Genomic DNA, 16,830 nt, shown 5'->3' with positions numbered 1-16,830 from the left:
GTGAAATCATATGGCATTTGTCTTTCTCAAACTGATTTTACTTGGCATAACATAGACATCTTGGTTATCATAAACAATGATGTAAAGAACATAGGGGTGCGCATATCTTTTCAAATTAGTTTTTTTTTTTTGTTTTCTTCAGACAAATATCCAGAAGGAAAACAGCTATATTACACAGCCAACATATTTTTTAATTTTTTGAGGGGACTCCATGTTTTTTATAGTGACTAAACCAATCTGCATTCTCACCAAAAGTGTACATGGTTTCCCTTTGCTCCACATCCTCTGCAACATATTTCTTGTTTTTTCTTTTTGTTTTGTTTTGTTCTGTTCTGTTTTGTTTTGGATAGTAGCCATTCTAACAGGTATGAGGTTGTTCTCATTATGGGGTTGATTTGCATTTCTCTGATAATTAGTGAAATTGAACATCTTTTTATGTGCCTGTTGACCACCTGTATGTCTTTTGGGAAAAATATTGATTTAGATGCCTTGCCCATTTTTAATCAGATTGAGATTTTTGGGTTTTTGTTGTTGTTCGTCTGTTTTGCTATTGGGTTGTTTGAATTTTGTAAGTTTTGATTATTAGCTCCTTATCTGATATATGACTTGTAAATATTTTCTCCCATTCTGTAGGCTGCTTTTTCATTTTGTGGATGATTTCCCTTGTGCTGCAAAGGCTTTTTAGTTTAATATAGTTCCATCTGTTTTTGCTTTTGTCGCCTTTGCCTTTTTAGTTAGATCCAAAAATTCAATGCCAAGAACAATGTCAAGGAATTTATCACTTAAGTTTTTTTCTACAAGTTTTATGGTTTCAGGTTTTACATTCAAATATTTAACCCATTTTGAGTTAATTATTGTGTATGTTGTAAGATAGCAGTCCAGTTTCATTCCCTTGAATGTGGCTATCTAGTTTTCCCCAAACCATTTATTAAAGATACTGTTCTTTCTTTATTATATTTTCTTGCATCCTTTGTCATAAATTAATTAACCATATATGTGTGGGTTTATTTCCGTGCTTGCTATTCTGTTCCACTAATCTATGTGTCTGTTTTATGCCAATACCATAATGTTTTGATCACTGTAGCTTGGTAATATAGTTTGAAATCAGAGACCAAGATGCCTCCAGATTTGTTCTTTTATTCTCAAAGTTTCCTTAGCTATGTAGAATGTTTGTGGTTCCATATAAATTTTAGGATTGTGTGTTCTATTTCTATAAAAAATGACATTGTTATTTTGATAGGTATTGCATTGAATCTGTATATTATTTTGGGTTTTATGGATAGTTTAAGAGTATTTACTCTTCCAATTTATGAACATGAAGTATCTTTCATCTATTTGTGTGTTTTCCATTTCATCAATTGCTTATAGTTTTCTGTCTACATGTCTTTCACCACCTTGGTTAAATTTATTCCTGGGGTGGGTATTATAGAGGGCACAGCTTGCATGGAGCACTGGATGTGGTGAAAAAATAATGAATACTGTTTTTCTGAAAATAAATAAATTGGGAAAAAAATTTATTCCTGGGTTTTTTATTCTTTTTGATACAATTGTAAACAGGATTACTTTCTTAAATTCCCTTTCTATTAGTTTGTTCTTACTGTAAAGAAATGCAAAAGATTTCTGAATACTGATTTTGTATCCTGCAAGTTTTCTGGATTCCTTTAATAATGTAAGAGGTGTTTTTTTTTTTGTTTGTTTCTTTTTTTGTTTTTGGCTTTTTTTTGTAAAGTCTTTAAGGTTTTCTATATATATAATATCATGTCATCTGTAAATACTGGCTGTTTTAATTATTTCTTTCCAATTTGGATTCCTTTTATTTATTTTTCTTGCCTGATTGTCCTGGCTAGGGCTTCCAATATTATGTTGAATAAAAGTGGTGGGAGAAGGCATCCTTGTCTTGCTCCTGATTTTAGAGAAAAAGCTTTCAGTTTTTCACTGTTGAGTATGATGTTAGCTGTGGGATTGTTACATAGAGCCGTAATTATTTTGATATGTGTTCCCTCTATACCCACTTTGTTGAGTGTTTTCATCATAAATGGGTGTTGAATTTTGTCAAATTCTTTGGTCATATGATCATGTCAAGTTCAAATTTTTAGAAGTCTAGTCAAAGCAATTTTAAATTTTTTCTCATGCCATTTTTCCAATCTCATCTAGTCCCTTCCTTTTCTCCAGAATGAGCCAGGATTTGTATTAATAGATTTGGCAGAGAAAAAGTATATGGCATACTTTTAGGCTTCATTCTGCATCTCATGGATTCTGTCCTCTTCCAAGTATCCCTGCTTTTTTAGCTTGCATTGGCTGTTTATCAAGACCCTCTGGATTATAGAAAAACAAATCCTGCTTTTATCATGGGGCAACATGCATAAATTCTTCATGTGATCTTTAAGGGAACTCCCTGGCATGGGAATCCTACCTCTTTTTGACCTTCCAGATTTATCAACTCTCATTTTGTTAGGGTTTAAAGACTCTGTCTACTGAAGTCTTAAAGCCCAGAAGAAGTTGTCTTGCATAGAACACTAAAAAGGTAATCCAGTACAATGATAACTCTCTGATGTCAATTGTCCCATAGGAAATAATAGAAATGGAAATTGCTCTACATTTATCCCATTCCTTTCCTGACATTTCATTCTAATTTTAGTTATTTCTTCCTGTTGGTGGGTACTGAAAGAAAGAAATCCTCTTACTAATCAATCAAATACCAGTCTCTCCATCTTTCAGACATCCTGAATATTTGCCAGGGTTTCCTGGAGCTGCCATTGCTTAACCTGAGCAAAGAAAGATGTACTCTAACTGACTGGATGGTGAAGGATAAGCCACAGCTTTCTCCCACTAGATTTTTTACTCATATTTTCCACATTTTCTCCCCTTCTATCCTTCTAATATTTCACTTACATATACCTTTGATATGGGTGCTGTCTTAACATGGTTTTCCCTCAAAAGAAGACCCTGAGACAGGAATTTAGGTGAAATTTAGTTTGAAGGTAACCCTTGAGCACAAGAATGAGTAAGGGAAGAACAAAATGAAGGAAAAGGAGAAAAGCCAATAATGGACAACTTGGGTCAACCCTAATGGAGATGGTGGGAATGGAGAACCCATTGAAGATTCCAGTTCTATTTCTGTATTGGTTGAGGATGTCTCTCAAGGATAACTCCTCAGTAGCTCAGGGGTAGTCTTGCTCACAGCCCATTAGGCTGTTTAGTGACAAGGAAAGTAATCAGTTAGTCATGAAGAAGAAAGGAAGGGCAGAGATCTGTCAGCATGCTGTGAACTCTCCACCACAGCAGACACAACTCAAATGAGCAGAGACAATGTGATTAAATCATGGTTGGTGTGCTACCAGGCCCAGGAGTGTGAACTCTGGGTCACTCATGTTTAAGCCCTAATGTGAGTTTGGCCAAGGATAGTTAATAGCTTTCTTTAGAATGTGCACTTACCTTTTTGTCTGCTTGAGGGCTTATTTACCAGCTTGAGAGCAAAAGGAATTCCACTCCACATTCTATTACATAGTTTGACATCATTATGTATCCCAAAAGCCAATGAAGCAGAAAGGGATTCCATTACAAGTAGGTAATAGCTCTTGGCTAGAAAGCATTTTAACAGTCCAGAGCATGGTGACAAAAAAGTTTACAATTTTTGGCCTCTTTATTTTAGACTTAGGGTTGAAAGAGGGATGAAAATGATAAAAGCACATTTTGCTAATATGAAAGAATCATCAGTCTTTCAAGTGTCTCCTTCCATAGGTGTAGACTAGTTTTAAAACGTCTATTATTACTCTATGTTCTGTATCTAGTAGTATGTATCCTTAAACCCTCTATTATTATTTTCAATGATATAGCTTCTTTCTTTTGTCATATCTGAATTAGGTAGAAATTAGTGAAGATAAAATTAAACATTTTCTAAAAAAGTAAAGCATAGAAGAAATAGTTCTGTAAATTTTGATATACCATAATTATGTAAGACTCTACCCTTTTTCTTTGAGGGAATTATTTTTAAAATGTGTCTGGATATGTGACGAGGATTGCCTTTTTGCGTATATGCTCAGTTTGGAAATTGCTTTTTCCCCTCACCAGCTGACTTCAACTATATTTATATTAACCAGAAAGAAGGCCTGGAACACAGCCCATGAATCAACATTGAAATATTGCCTCTAAAAACACAGTTCTAGTAGGAGGGACAAGCTTGATAAATGAATGACAGTTACATACATGAGTCGAAATTGCATAATTGCAAACAGGAAGTATAGAAGAAATACTTAAAAAGTTTTTCACAGAAACCTGAGATTTGGGAAGCTCAGACAACTGTGGAACAATGTGAATTAACAAAACAATTTGTCCTACATTGTTTAGGGAAATAATTGCTGAAAGTAGTTTGGGAGAATGCCATCTGTGAGTAATAAAGGTAAAGTCTATAAATAAAAGTAAATTAACAAACTTTACATTTGAACAAAATGGAAAGAACTATTAGTCTAGTTCACATAATTTTTTCATCAATCATGTATTAGATACAAAGGAATTTCATGTTTGTGAGAAATGTGAGAATGAGTGCATTTTAATTCTAATACAAAGTATTGACATCAAAATGAATATACAAGTACATGCATGGTTATTCAATGTGATAACTACATTTTGCACTTATGCTATGCAAATACATGCAAAAAAATACCAATTTTTCTTCATCAAGTATAGGAAAATATAATTTACAGAAGTACATTTTACATACAATACATTTTCATAATTATAAATCATAAATGCCACTAAAAATTTGGAAATTAAAACAAATTGTAGCACACATACATTGTCAATTTTGTAGCATTATTAACATCATGACAAAAATAAAACTGAGTGTAGGGGCGCCTGGGTGGCTTAGTGGGTTAAAGCCTCTGCCTTCGGCCTGGGTCCTGGGATTGAGCCCCATATTGGGCAGGCTCAGCAAGGAGCCTGCTTCCTCCTCTCTCTCTTCCTGCCTCTCTGCCTACATGTGATCTCTATTTGTCAAGTAAATAAATAAAATCTTTAAAAAAATAAATAAAACTGAGTGTAAAATATCCAAAGGGATATAAAGTGGAATATCATTTAAATATTACTGTGATAAAAGTAATGAAAACAAAAACAAAACTTACTGATTTTGGCAATGTAGTCATTGAGTATTTATGGCTTTTAGAAATTTATAAACTGATTAGTAAGCAAAAATTTGAAAAGCAATATACTAAGCTTCCAACTTAAAAAAAAAGGGAAACAAAATAATATTAACTAATAAACTGATAAAATTAAAAAACAGACAATGCAGATATATAACTTAAAAAAAAAAAAACCTAAAAGCTAGTTCTTGAAGACAGAAAAAACAAAACAAAACAAACAAAAAAAAAAAACCTTTGGGACATAAGGTCAAGGTAAAAAGACAGTGTACAAATAAAAACTTCAGAAATTTTTTAAAAATCTAATTGTAAATGAAAAAAAAATCAAATTTATATTAAAATACATTATATGGGTGCCTGTGTGGCTAAATTGGTTAAGCATCTGCCTTTGACTCAGGTCATGACCTCAGGGTCCTGGGACTGAGCCCTGTATTGAGCTCTCTGCTCAGTGTGGAATCTACTTCTCCCTCTCCCTCTGCTTCCCTTCTTTGTGCTCTCTCTTATTCTATTGGTCTCAAATAAACAAATAAAATCTTTAAAAAAATAAAATGAGAAACATTATAAAGAACCTTAAAACAGTAGAATTAAAAACCTATATGAAATTGATAATTATATGGGAAAAATAAGGAAGCATCAAAATTCTTGAAAGAAAATATGGAACCCTCTTCATAAAAACCAATAAATTATCTCAACCCTAAAATATGCCACCAATATTAATCAGATTGAAATGAATGTTATACAAGTATCCAGATCAAAGAAGAGTTTACCATGATCTGTGCAAAAATGTGTGTATTACAACAAGAGGTTGTAAGTTTGTCATTATTTTCTTAGCCTTATCCTTTCATACTACCTCATGTTTGTACAAAATTGTAATAAAAACTTGTCTTTAGGCTTGTGAGGAAAGAAAATTCTCCTTAAACCTCTTAAGGCTCATGGTTCTTTCCAAAGTTAAACTGACAAAGACAGATTGGCCAAAAAATTTTTGCAAATTTATTTAATAAAAGTTAATGTGGCATGAGAGACTTGATAAATGGAAACCTGAACAAACAGAGCTGAGTATTGCATCTTTATACTAGGTTTGATGAAAAATGGGTCGTCATGGAGAAATATGGTAGGTCAGAGAATATGAGGTTAGGGTTGTAAACTGAAGGAGACGTTGCAAGACCTTTTGTTAGGAGACAGGGATCTTCCTTTTCCCCAGGTGTAGAGAAGACCCCTCTCTCATGAAGGTTTCAGGAGAGAAAGGTAAGGAAATGGCCAACACCATCTTCCTGCTTCTGTTGTTTTGTGAGTTTTTTTTCTGATTAACGTATTCGGTGTGCCAAGGTGCCATAGCTTGGGGTAGTATGTTCTAAATCCCATCAGGCAGCTATATAAAAATGTTTCATAGTGAGGCAACTGTAGATACAAGGAGACCAGTTAGAAGGCCTCAGTTTAGTTTGTTACAGAATTTTAAATCTATTTGCCCTTTCCTGCAAACCATTTTTTTTAAGTTTTTATTTAATTTCTGGTTAGTCAACATTCAATGTAATATTAGTTTCAGGATGCATGTATCCCTTTGAATTAGTATTTCTGTACTCTTTGGGTAAATATCTAGTAGTGCAATTCCTAGATTGTAGGGTAATTCTATTTTTAACTTTTAAGCAACCTCCATACTGTTTTCCATAGTGGCTACAGCAGTTTGCATTCTCACCAACAGTGCAAGAAACTTCCTTTTTCTCTACATCCTTGCCAATACCTGTTTCTTGTGTTGATTTTAGCCATTCTGACTGGTGTGAGGTGTAGTTTTGATTTGAATTTTCCTTATGATCAGTGATGTTGAGCATCTCTTCTTGTGGCCATCTACAAGTCTTTGGAAAATTTTCTATTCATATCTTCTGTCCATTTTATAACTAGATTACTTGTTTTGGAGGATGTTGGGTTTTTTAAGTACTTTACATATTTTGGAAACTAACCCTTTATCAGATATGTCATTTGCAGATATCTTCTTCCCTTCAGAGTTTGCCTTTAGTTCTGTTGTTTATAACCTTTCCTGTGCAGAAGCTTCTTGTTTTGATGCCATTCCAATAGTTTATTTTTGCTTTTGTTTCCCTTTCCTCAAGAGACATAGCTAGAAAGAAGTTGCCTAGCCAATGTCAAAGAAGTTTCTACCTATGTTCTCCTCTGGGATTTTTAGTTTCAAAATCCTCTGGGATTTTGTCTTTCATCCATTTTATATTTATTTTTTTATACATTGCAAGAGAACAGTCCAGTTTTATTCTTTTGCATGTTGCTGTCCAGTTTTCTCAATACCATTTGTTGAAGAGACTTTCTCCTTGGATATTCTTTTCTGCTATGTTGAAGATTAATTGACCATATAGTTGTGAGTTCTATTCTGTTCTATTGACCTATGTGTCAGCTTTTGTGCCAGCACTCAACTATTTTGATTGCTACATCTTTGTAATATAACTTGAAGCCTGGAGCTGTGAGGTCTCCAGCTCTCCTTCTCTTTTTTTTTTTTTTAAAGATTATTTATTTATTTATTTGTCAGAGAGAGAGAGGGAGAGAGAGCGAGCACAGGCAGACAGAGAGGCAGGCAGAGGCAGAGGGAGAAGCAGGCTCCCTGCCGAGCAAGGAGCCCGATGTGGGACTCGATCCCAGGACGCCGAGATCATGACCTGAGCCGAAGGCAGCTGCTTAACCAACCGAGCCACCCAGGCGTCCCTCTCCTTCTCTTTTTCAACATTGCTTTTGCTACTTGGAATCTTTTGTAGCTCCACACAAACTTTAAGATTGTTTGCTTTAGCTCTGTGAAAAATGTTGTTGGTACAGAGATAGTGCTAAATGTGTAGATTGTTTTGGGTAGTATAGACATTTTAACAATATTTGTTCCTCCAACCCATGAACATGGAAAGAAATATTTCTATTTCTTTGTGTCATCTTCAATTTCTTTCATCATTGTTTTATATTTTTCAGAATACAAGTCTTTCATGTCTTTGGTTAGGTTTATTCCCAGGTATCTTATTGTTTTGGTGCAATTATAAATGGGGTTTGCTTCTTAAATTATCTTTCTGCTGCTTTATGGTTGATGTATAGAAAAGCAACAGATTTCTGTATGTTGATTTTGTATCCTGCAACTTTGCTGAGTTTATCAGTTCTAGCAGTTTCTTGGTATAGGTTATGTCATCTGCAAATAGTGAAAGTTTTACTTGTTCCTTGACAATTTGGATACCTTTTATTTCTTTTTGTTGTCTGGTTGTTGTGGCTTGGAATTTCATTAGGATGTTGAATAACAGTGGTGAGAGTGGATATCCCTGTCTTGTTCCTGACTGTAGAGGAAAAGTTCTCAGTTTTTCCTCATTGAAGATGATATATTGACCACATAAGGCCTTATGCTGATGAATCTTCCCTCTAATTGTACTTTGTTGAGGGTTTTTTTTTTTTTTATCATGAATAGATGTTGTATTTTGCCAAATGCTTTTTCTGCATTATTGAAAGGGTGATATGGTTCTTATCCATTCTTTTATTAATGTGATGTATCATGTACATTGATTTGCTAACACTGAACCACCATACATCCCTGGAATAAATCCCATTTGATCATGGTGAATGACTTTTTTAATGCATGTTGGATTCAGTTTGCTAGTACTTTATTGTGAATTTTGGCATCCGTGTTCATCAGGGATATTGGTCTCCAGTTCTCTTTTTTAGTGGTGCCTTCAGGCAAACCTTTGAGAAAATGTTATTTTCTCAATTTTATCCATCCTAACGACTAGATTTAATGCTGCAGACTGCGGACCCTCACACACAATAATCAAACAACCCCTCCAGCTGAGTTACATGCCAAGATACTGTATCCTTCTAACATATCAATCACTTTCTGAATGTATGTATTTAAGAGACTCTGCTATTGTACCTCTTATTATAGTATAGTCTCTACAACACTAAGGATCATTTTCTTTTTACTAATAAAATAGGCATACTACAAATTCTTGTTGAGTAAAGTCAATATCAAACTCTGTAATATTCATAATTTAAGTTATTTTCTAATTCTTCCTCTTGTTTCCACCCTTACTGCCCTTTAATTATATATATCATACTTAAGGACTAAGGTCCATATCAGTTTTGTGGGGTTTTTTTTCCCTCCATTTTCAGATAATTAAACTACATATTGGAAAGAAAACAAAAAATGCTCAAATTTGAAATACATCTATTTGGTGATTTTAAAAATGTAAAATGAATGTGATGGGTGAAAGAGAGTTAACCACAAGATATAGTGAATGAACAATTGCTATTTTTCTGCCAGACTGAAGAGATATAGTGATTTATTTATTTCTATCACATCTTTCATCATAGTCCAAATTACTGACATTTTAAGAAATAGTGTAATTAGAAATTGAATTTCTAAGGAGATAAGAGCTCAGAATGAAATTGGTCTTTCCTCTAAGACAAAGATTCTCTCCTTGATCAAACTCTAGTCAGGTTCCTCTGAGCTCTTTTTCCAAGAAGCCCCATCCTTAGGTATGTCTTTAAGAGCTCAATTTTAGCAAGAATCCTGGTAAGTCAGTTTAGCCAGAACACCCCATTCACAATATCTGATTACCCTGGAATTCTAAACAAACTTCTCATCCCCAACTGGAATCACTCCAGCATTCAGTAAGAATCCTGTGAGATGAATTTAACCAGAATGCTCCCCTTTGCCCTAATGTCTCCTCTTAGTAATTCTCCATCCACTGGCCACGTCACAGCATAACCCTGCTCCCTGACTATAAATTCTTAATCTTCCTTGTTGAGGAAGGAAATCAGAGTTGAGCCCAATCCTCTCTATTCAAAACTGTATTGTAGTAAGTCCCTTATCTAGTGCGACAGCCTCCCCAAATAAAGTCAGCCTATTGTTTTTAACAAATGTCATGAGTAATATTTTCTTTAACATCTCCAAAGTTAGAAAAATACTGGTAAACCTCCAGATGCCTCATTATAGGCCAGATATATCCCAGGCTTAATTTAATGCCTGGCATATTCAGAACTGGATATGAAACTGGCAGAGCCTGAGAGTACAAATTATGGACTCAGCACCTGCAGTAGTGATGGGACCAGGGGGGCAAGAGCAGCGATCAGTACCGTGGCATTGGTCGATACATATCTTTGTGCCTTTGTCTAATTTTAAAAATGTTTCAGTGTGAGAGTTGTCTGAACTAATTTATAAATCACTTTCAGTGCTTAAATAAAATTCTGATTGGTAAACAAAACTAAATTAATATACTAACCTTGTCCTCTGTTCATAATAAAGAGACAGTGGTGTATATGTTTTCAAGAGTTAAAATGTCTTTGAAATTGTTCCAATGCTTCTCATTTTATGGAGTTTAATATACATCTAGAGCCATATGTCTCTTCTCATTTGAAAGTCAGATAGAATGTGTTGAATTAAAAAAGGTTTTGGCATTTAGATGATTATCTGCATATAAATTAATGTGTTAATTACACGTTCCTGAATCACATATGAGGGGACTTGCCCATGAATCAGTGTTCATTTTGGAGAGTGGACATTATTATTGAGTGTTAAAATCTCACCTGAGTATATTTGTGAGAATTGCTTGTGGATAGGCAATACAAATAATGAAAATATTTCAAATTTTCATATCAAAGAACAAATAGACTGATAAAAGAGAATAGAGAGCTCAGAGACAAATGCAAGAGTGCTTGGAAAACCTATTTTACAAATATGTTATATTCATAAAACAAAACTATTTAATCATAAATCTTACACTTCAATCAAGCTGGCTCTTAAGTTTAAACATTAGTATCCAATTTGCCTCTTCCACCTTGTCAATGGCACAAAAGTAAGTCCATCTATCATATAAATAACATTTATGTTCAAGCTAATGCTCATTGCTCTTAATTCATTTGCTTTTTCCATAAGCTTCATCTAACTTTGAAAAGACTCAGTAACAAAGACATTTGTTTCATGAAATTTCTAGCTGTATTTGAATGGGAAGGACTTCAACACTATGTAATCTGCGATTCTGGCAGGAGCAGAAATCCTAGCTTCATTTCTTTAGTTCTCATCTCTTTACATACCCCATTCTGTTACTTGAGGAGAAACCAGATGAAATACAGAGATGAGATTTACTAGCTTAATTTCAAGGATTAAATTTCCAACAAGATAGTGTTGGCTTCTTTTGATGTTAAATTACAAATAAGAATAGTGAGTATAAGCAGCGAACGTAGTTACAGTATAAATAGCACGTTTACCAGAGTAAAATAGCATGTTTATGTCTTGTACTATATAAACATTTAAATATTTTCAAAATATTTGATTTTTGTTACTTTTGAAAGAATTAACAACTTGTTAAAAACCAGTAGGTGTCTGGGCTCTAACATGTTCTTCTTTTCAAAAAACCAGTACAGGAGGTAATAAACCTGAAATTTCCCATTGTTTTTCATGTAATAGATAGCAAATGCTCAAGATTTTATCAAAACACTGCTCTCATTCTTTATACATACTGTCTATTATTATACATCATTACACTAAGTATTAGAATCTGTTGGGTTTTTTTTTTTTGCTATTATTGTTAAAAAGAAATGACTTGCCTATATTGTGTGGTAAAATTACTGTCCCCTATTTCTGATTCTAGCACATTCTTATTACTATTGCTTATCGTTCAATAAAAGGTTGAATTTTGAAATATGTTAGCTCTGTTGTGTCAAGTTAATGATTATTTTCCTAGAGGAATATTTTCATAGTTACTTATTTTATTTACCTATTTATCTGTATTTAATTATTTACCTATTTATTTGAAATCCACTTATTTTTAAAATATAAGAATACATCTTAAGGGGCACCTGGGTGGCTCAGTCTGTTAAGCAGCTGCCTTCAGCTCAGGTCATGATCCCAGGATCCTGGGATAAAGCCCCCTGTCAAGCTTGATGCTCAGTGGTCTCTTAAAGAAACAAATAAGATCTTAAAAAAATACTTCTTAAATTTAGATGTACATTGAGATCTTTAAGCACTATACTGAATTTTAATTTGAATTTAGCTTCTCCCTTTAAATACAATTTTGCAGATTCTTTTAAATTGATGTATTTCTAAAACCTTCCTTTAAAACTATTGAGTATTTAATAGTTCTTTTTTTTTTTTTTCAGCCATTTACGTTTTAGGACCTTATGTCCTCCTCATATCTTATAAATCAAAGATTAACTGGCACCTCTCTCCACCAACTTCAATAACACTATGTAGTATTTAAAACTTATTAACATATATGTGCCATCTGTTCCCAATTTAAATATCACACATTGAGGTTTCTAAATTTGTACATCTTACAATATTCTTTTTATTTTTTTAATTTTTCTAGAATTTTCTTCATGATCTTACAATTGCCTAAAGAGAAGACAATGATTTTATTTTTCAGATCTGAGCTGCAATTTAACTGAAATTATGTTACAAATATGGGACAATGTGATTGCAGTGGTTTAGTAAAAAGAGCAGAGATGGAGTCAGGCAGAATGTGAATTTGAATCTTGGCTCTGTCACTTACAGTTTTGTAATGGTATTTACATAAATGTGTATATATATGTGTGTGTGTGAGTATATATACATATAATACTCAAATCACACATATTCTTTGAATATAAGGTTATTTCTGCCACTCACATTATTTATAAAGGAGAAAATAACTTACCTAACTGGCAGAGTTGCTGTGAAGATTAATACTAATAAATAATAAGTAACAGTATTGTTATTGCAAGCAATCTAAATGTTTTAAATCCTTCCTCATAACAATGCAATGGTGTTGATAGCAGTTATTTCCATTGTATAGAAGACAAAAGTGAAACAAGACAGGGAACTATCTGATGTGACTTAGTGAAAGAAAAATGGGATTTCAATCCCATTTGAAAGTGTGGATCCTGGGTCTCAATGATCTCATTGTTAGAGAAGATAAAATATGCTTGTTCATTGCATACTTTCCATTGGTAGCTAATATTATTTACATTAATCTTCATGAAGAAGAAAAATATTAACTTCACAATTATGAAAATGTAGGTTTTCTAATAATAAGAATTTTGTATTTTCATTCTAAAAGTGACTTTATGTGTATTAGAATTTGGGTTAGCATTCCTACCATCAGCTAATTCTTATGTTTCCAAGTCAATGGCAGAAAAAAGAAATGTATTTTGGATTTAAGATTCTAAAAGGAAGAAGTTTAGCAAATGCAAACCCAAATGTCATTTTAGGCAAAAATTCTGTCACAGAATCTCACTTTCCTCATTTTGTTTTCATTTCTACTAAACATTTTGATGGCATTTAACTTTCCTGAGAAACTAGAACAAATGCAAAATTAACTGTGCAACAACAACAAAGGAACTTCATTTTTGTTGTATGTTTGTGTATTGGTGTCTGTATGCTTATGACATTAAATAGTTATGTCTTAAAACCACATTCATTTCCCATATTTAGCTAATTAATTAGATTAACTCAGTAATTGTAACAGAAGTATGTATACTAGAAGACCATTGGTATATATATGAATCATTTAAGGTACATATTAAAAATGTAAATTCTCATTCTTCATTTCCAGAGAAATCCATGATTCATGAAATTAATACTACTATCTTTGATATCATTATATGCAAAGCATGTATTCAATAACCTCATTATTTGAAAATTTTAGATATCATATCTCAAAACTTATTTTTGTCATAATTTACATTTGTTTCAATATTGATGAGTCTATTAATATATGAACTCCTCAGTTCTTGATGTACTCTCATATAATGATAATCTCCTCTGCCCTGATTATCCACAACAGCATAATGTTGATTTCTTCATAATATTAATTTCTGGTATATCTCCTTTCAACCAGTATAATTTATTTTTCCAGATCATCCCTCTTTTCCTCTGATTTCAAAAATTTCAGTACACTGGGACCTTCAGTCCATGACTCGATCTTTAACTTTATTTCTTCCTTTCCCCGCACTCTTTCTCCCTTCCTTCCTTTCTTTCTTTCTTCCTCTGTCTCTAGAGAGAGAGCGTATATGTGCTGATAGGGAGGGGCTGAGGGAGGAGGGAGAATTTTAAACACGCTCCACGTTCAGCACAGAACATAATGCGGGCTTCGAGCTCATGATCCTGAAATCATGACCTGAGCTGAAATCAAGAGTCAGATGCATAACTGACTAAGCCACCCCGGTGTCCCATCTCTGCCTCCACTCGGAATCCGCTGTTTCTTATCTATTTTCTCTCTCATGAAGCATCAGTAGAATCCAGATATGTACCCTCTTTACTATCAACAGTTGCAAAACTATTATCATCAGTATATTCTGATCCCTGGAATTTACCTCAAAATCAACCTTTCTGCACCTTATGTTTATCAAAATGATTTTTAAAGATCACCTGTAATCATAATATTGTTAAATTCAATGGTTAATTATTAGGACATATTTTACTGGACCTTTAAGGATCATTTATCACAGTTTATCACTCCTTCTATCTTAAAATGTTTTCTTCATTAGTTTCCACTTTGTTTTGATTTTCCACTTAATTTACTGCCCATTTTGTATGTTATTTTTACAGATTTCTCCTCACCTCTCAGGTTAGAGCTCATTTCTGACTCCTCTATATTCTTATCATATGTGTTACCACTCCTTTGGATGAGTTTTAAATACCATCTTATGCTGATGAATCTCAAATACTACTTCTACTCCATACTTCTTCTGTGAGCTCTGTATCAGAATAGGCAAATGTCCATGGGATGTCTCCACTCAGATCTAAAAAGGACATCCAAAACATGAAGTATCTAAAAAAGAACTCCTGATTTTCATCTAAAGCATGGTTTTCCTGAAGTCTTTTTCAACTCAGAAATGACAACTCTATTCTTTCAGGCCAAAACTTTATCCTCTTCAACACTTGTTTTCTTTTATACAATACAATATCCCTGTGTCTTTAAATCTGTGCATGTGTATGTGTGTGTGTGTTGTGTGTGTGTGTGATATTGACCACTGATTACCATATCTACCATTAACATTTTAGGCAAGTTAACTAGTAACTCTCCCTGGATACTATAATAGACTTATAACATGTTTCTATTTTATTTTTTACTTCTATTCTCTATGTTCAACAAAACAATCAGAGTTATCCTTATCAATAAATAAAGATCATATTAATTATCTTTTCAAAGCTGTTTCATTGCTTTCCAATTCAGTGAAAGTAAAATATAGTCCACATTTGGCCATACTTCTGTCCCTGGTACTTCACCGACATATTTTATATCTACTTTCTCCCTTTGCCTGCTCCAGACAAACTAGTGTCTTTGTTACATTGCAACATGTGGGGCATGCCGTGGAGCCAAGCCTTTTACACTAGTTCCATTTCTCCCGAATGTGCTTAAAGTAGTATTTGCATGACCTGCTCCTTTATTTTCTTTAGGTTCTCTGCTTTCCCTCCCTCTCTGACATGTATCCTGAATCATTTATTGCCTCTGGGTTCCAAATCATCATTTATTGCCTGAACTATGCCAATGGATCTTGTCCCTTTAATTCCTTTGCTTTGTCCAGCTAGAAATCTATTGAACTTTGTCCGTATGGGGCACTGGAATGAAGTGCAAAGGAGTTTGTCTCCCTAGTTCTGGTGTGCTCTGCTCTCTTCTGCAGGATGCTTGTGTGCTTCCTGGGTCTATTGTGGTACATGAGAAAGCACGGAGCTTCCATATCTCATGCAGCATCTCCGTTACGCCAGCATGGGGGCCAGCGCAACTCAACAGCAAGCAGCCTTCTCCTGAACTCCCCTAAGGTGATTTTTAGTAAAATATCTTCAGTGAGGCATGTCTTAATGAATAGTTTTCCCCAGAACTCTAGAGGACAGATTTCCAGGAAGTTCCACTGGTGTGCCGCCAGAGGGATCCACTCACCATCCAGTGAGCCATAGCCATGCCCCGTCCAACATGGACTGGATCTGGGTCCTGAGTGACGTGGGAGAATCCACTTCCTTTTGTGCTCCATCTCAGTCCTAGAGGTCAAGTGGTTGCTCCCAAAATCTACAATCCCTATATTCTTCAGTTTCCTTTACTTCCTAGCCATTAGTTCCCAGTTACTTTAACCTCCTCTTATAATTAATAGTTCTTTTTTTTTTTTTTTTTAGATTTTATTTATTTATTTGACAGACAGAGATCACAAGCAGGCAGAGAGAGAGAGAGAGAGGAGGAAGCAGACTCCCCACTGAGCAGTGAGCCCGATGTGGGGCTCCATCCCAGGACCCTGGGATCATGACCTGAGCCGAAGGCAGAGGTTTTAACCCACTGAGCCACCCAGGTGCCCCATATAATTAATAATTCTTAAGGTTGAATTTTTCCCTTCTCAAATTACTATATGGTTGCTGTCTCCTAATCAGAGAGATTTTTCTTGAACACATTATGTAAAATATCAATCTCAATTCATATGGTTATTTTTTTTTAAAGATTTTATTTATTTATTTGACAGAGAGAAATCACAAGTAGGCGGAGAGGCAGGCAGAGAGAGAGAGAGAGGGAAGCAGGCCCCCCGCTGAGCAGAGAGCCCGATGCGGGACCCGATCCCAGGACCCCGAGACCACGACCCGAGCCGAAGGCAGCGGCCCAACCCACTTAGCCACCCAGGTGCCCCCATATGGTTATTTTAAATCTAATTTCTCTTGCTTTAATTGTCTTTAAGACAATTACCACCATGTGACATTCTAGATATCTGT

Source organism: Neovison vison, chromosome 10, assembly GCF_020171115.1.
Source record: "Neovison vison isolate M4711 chromosome 10, ASM_NN_V1, whole genome shotgun sequence".
Taxonomy (NCBI): Eukaryota; Metazoa; Chordata; class Mammalia; order Carnivora; family Mustelidae; genus Neogale; species Neogale vison.
Note: the sequence above shows the minus strand (reverse complement) of the source record.